This window comes from Mandrillus leucophaeus, unplaced genomic scaffold (genome assembly GCF_000951045.1).
Source record: "Mandrillus leucophaeus isolate KB7577 unplaced genomic scaffold, Mleu.le_1.0 Scaffold1948, whole genome shotgun sequence".
In the NCBI taxonomy this organism is placed as follows: domain Eukaryota; kingdom Metazoa; phylum Chordata; class Mammalia; order Primates; family Cercopithecidae; genus Mandrillus; species Mandrillus leucophaeus.
Window position 1 is genome coordinate 6785 of NW_012101974.1, and position 4376 is coordinate 11160.

Sequence of the window (4376 nt, forward strand, 5' to 3'; positions counted from 1 at the left end):
CAATTTATTTTAAAAACAGTAAATAAGTTAGCAGGGATAAAAAACACTATGTAAACCAAAATACATGTCTGAAATTAATCTAAATGTTCTTCAGTATACTCAGGAAGATATTTTGACCCATGGGTCTCAAATTCTAAACTTGAATTGCTTCAGAAGAAGCACAAAGTCATTGAAAATTTCAGAAAGCAATATGTGTATTCTACATGTGTACACACATAGACACATACACAGTTTCTTATAAAGATGACTCTCAATTTTGGTTTCAAACTTATTGAATCAACATGATGATATCATTAATAGTTATATTATTTATGCATTTACAGATTGAAATACTAAGAAGCATACGTATTTCCCCTTCCCCACGTTCCAATTTTCTTATGCAACAAGTTGGCAAGCCTAGATGTTCATCAGGAAATCTGTTAGAGAGTAAGTACTGGACACACTGTCTTATTATAACATTTGCTCTCTCTTTCTCCAGTCAGGATTATATAATTCACTTGACTGTTGTAGTTATCAAGTTGCATTTGCTTATGTGTCTGTCTCCCCGTTGGACAGTGAGTCCAGGAGAGTAGGGATTATGATTTTTATCTGTGTCTAATCACTTTTCTGCCCCCAGGAGCCAGCTGCCTTATTCAGTAAATGGATGCTCTTTGACATGGTAATCTTGATTGGTCAATTTCTGTACTATATAAGGTTTTGGGAAGCAGAGATGGACAATGATGAGAGAGAGTGGATGAACTCAAAAGAAGACGAGGTTGTAGGGAGAATGCGGGAAAGGAAGGAAGGGGGTATCTTTGTAGAGCAGGTAGCAAAATTGGAAGTCAAAGTGTCCAGTGGCAGTGGTGATAAGTGTTGACCAACCTCGGTTTGATGAAGTTGGTGTGAAAGTCAATTTAAACTTTTCACTGGGAAGCAAGGTATTTCTGAGTCTAATGCTTATGGAGAATTGGCCTCTGTATTTCCCTCCAGACTTTTATGAAGCACCCAGCCTGGCCCAAACATAAGCCAGATGCTGAATGGCCTGCCAATGGCCTGCCTATGTGAAAATTATTCAGTTTGATTAACAGAAAATTTACTCATATTCTGGTTTGTATATTAAGCCTGCTAACATCAAAGTACACAGAATTTTCATTTTTATGTCAGCTACTTAGCTGTCATTTTGAAGCTGTGCAATGATTAAATTAAATTAAATCACACGCCGGGCACAATGGCTCACGCCTGTAATCCCAACACTTTGGCCGAGGTCAGGAGTTGGAGACCAGCCTGGTCAACATGGCGAAATCCCATCTCTACTAAAAATAAAAAATTAGTCAGGCATGGTGGCGGGCACCTGTAATCCCAGCTACTCAGGAGGCTGAGGCAGGAGAATCGCTTGATCCCAGGAGGCAGAGGTTGCAGTGAGCCGAGATCATGCATTGCACTGCAGTCTGGGCAACAAGAGCAAGACTCAATCTCAAACAAACAAACAAAAAGCACAAGTGCTAGCGTCAGCTTACACCATTCCCCTGGAAGAGATCAGCTTTTTTGATGTTAACAACGTGTTCTGTAGCACCAAGGCAAGACTACTGTCCACCATCTGACCTCCTTTCATATCTCCCAGAGGGCTGTGATGAGGGCCACTGCTGCTGGCTGTGGGGGTCTCCATTCCCCTGCCTCTCACCCCTGCACCCTCAGGGCACATGGACCTTTCCTTTTTTACATGGCAGACTAGCTGTGGCTTCCGGTGGCCATGTCGCTTCAGAAGTGTGGTTTTTAGTAGGTACAGATATACTAGGATCTGTCATTCAATTACAGCTTCTAGGAACTGAAAGACAGCAGGAGACAAAGAGAGCAGGAGAAAGAGGAAGCATGGGTATTAGAAGATAAATGATCTTCATTTCAAATGAAGATTGCTCAGTGAAAAATCTCCTTAAGGCACTATTTCCCAAACTTGCCTGTTCATGAGTATGAATTACACAGGGACCCTGGGAAAAATCCAGGTCCCTTGGTGCCATTTTAGAACCACTAAATACATCTGCAGAGGTAAGAGTCTGGATAATCTGTGTTTTCAACATGCCCTGGAAATTCCAACAGTCAGGCAAATTGGGGAATCACTAATTTAAAAGAAGTTCGCTCCATCAACTTAAGTCATTAAGATTTGAATATATCAGGATTAGCTCTCAAAAACACATGGCTTCTTGGAGTAAAAATTTCAATAGAATTGAATTTTAAAATTATTAAACCCCCTAATGCTATCCCTCCCCTAGCGCCCCACCCACTGACAGGTTCCAGTGTGTGATGTTCCCCTCCCTGTGTCCATTTGTTCTCATTGTTCAACTCCCACTTACCAGTGAGAACATGTGGTGTTTGGTTTTCTGTTCCTGTGTTAGTTTGCTGAGAATGATGGCTTCCAGCTTCATCCATGTCCCTGCAAAGGACATGAACTCATGCTTTTGTATGGCTGCAGAGTATTCCATGGTGTATATGTGCCACATTTTCTTTACCCAGTCTATCACTGATGGGGATTTGGGTTGGTTCCAAGTCTTTGCTATTGGGAACAGTGCTGCAATAAACATACGTGCACATGTGTCTTTTAGTAGAATGATTTATAATCCTTTGGGTATATACCCAGTAATGGGATTGCTGGGTCAAATTGTATTTCTGGTTCTAGATCCTTGAGGAATCGCCACACTGTCTTGCACAACGGTTGAACTCATTCACACTCCCACCAACAGCGTGAAAGCGTTCCTATTTCTCCACATCCTAATGTAGCACCGAATGTCGATGACAGGTTGATGGGTGCAGCAAACTACCCTGTCCTGTGTATACCTATGTAACAAACCTGCACATTCTCCACATATGTCCCAGAACTTAAAAGTATAATAATAATAAAAAAGATTGAAAATTTTAAATGCTAATACAAAATTAGGCTTTAGTTATTTGCAGAATATATTGCATTTTCAACGTGAAAAACAAAGGGTTATTGTATGTATTATCAATAAAGTTATATAGTTTCTCATAAAAAAACATTAAAACTGGAAAATTCTAAAAGAAAAATAATCAAATTCCTTTAGGACTATTTAAATATGTATCTGTCAATTTTAATATGAAAATTCTCTTACATTTATAAATCCCACATTCTAATAAGGACTAAGTGACATGAATTATGAGCAGTAAAGAAATACGTGTATGCATGTCTGTATACTTATAGGTATATATCTGTTCCTGTAAAAATCTCTCTTTTGGAGTCAGAAAATCTGGTCCCAGTTCTCACTAAAGATACTTAATAAACTCAATAAACTTTACTCTTAATGAGGTAAGAATGAGAACACAGGCGCCAGCAATGAGCTGGGGTTCCTCTGGCACAGGCTTCAGAGATCCTACCTTTAACATCCTCCTTTCATTCATTTGAGCCTGATAAGAGAGGAGTCTCTTGGGAGAGAAGCAAGTATACAACTTGGGGTCAGACAGCCCATGGTCAAAGTTGAACTCCACCACTGTTCAGCTGTGTGACTTTAGGCAAGTGACTTTCCCTCTCTGATCCTCATGGTCATTTTTGGTAAAAACAGCACAGTGACAGGTCTATGAAGATTGGAGGAGCTGAAATAAAAATGTGTGTCTTAGTTTGAGTTTCCTGGAAGTAGATCCTGAGGCAAAGATTCAAGTATAAAAATTTTATCTGGAGATGACTCTAGGACAGCAATTATACTGCCAGTTCTTCCTTAGGGTACTAATTGCAGGAAACACCAGTACAGGAGTGGGGAACTGAGACAGGAATGGAATGCAGCAGTTAAAGGGACCTTCATCAAGAAAGTTTCCACTGTGGGCAGCCAGGACTCAGCCCTGCCGGGTACCTCTGAGACACAGCATAGAACATGTGTTGGGTACCTCTGAGAGACAGTATAGAACATGTGTCTCAGAGTCATCCCACCCGGAGCAAGGGAGTTTGGGTATTTATCCACTCTTACCTACCAGTCACTTCTCAGGGCTTCTTCCAAGGGCATGATTCCTCCAGAATACCCTGCCTGCACTGCAAGAATGAGACCTGGAGTGTCAGTGGCAAGGGCCCTGACAGCACCTCCAGCAATGAGCAGGACTACAGCCTGGCGTGGAGAATTTCAGTCCCTCAGTGACCCCAACACACACACACACACTCCCTCTCTCTCTCTTGCTGTCTCCCTCTCTCTCTCTCTCTCACACACACACACACACACCACACTCCAACACCAGCACAGGGCATATGTACATACACATACATGCATACATGACTGTTACCCGCTCAGATCCTGGTGAATCCGTGGGATAGAAGATAAGGTGGGAATCAGAGGGAAGAGCAAAATTAAGGGGAGTGAAGGTCTTGGGAACAAAATGCAAATGCAGTCAGAAAATCAAGAGGG

General features: G+C 41.5%; 1 long non-coding RNA gene across 1 annotated transcript in view; it reads right to left on the minus strand.

Moving 5' to 3' along the window:
* Positions 1–1580: 1580 nt before the first annotated feature.
* LOC105538570 overlaps positions 1581–4376 on the minus strand; it is a 21256-nt gene continuing 18460 nt past the window's right edge. Inside the window, exons 2-3 of the long non-coding RNA XR_001005931.1 lie at positions 3364–3561; positions 1581–1804 (exon numbers count right to left, since the gene is read on the minus strand). This is a non-coding gene — a long non-coding RNA (uncharacterized LOC105538570). The remainder of the gene's footprint in view (positions 1805–3363; positions 3562–4376) is intronic.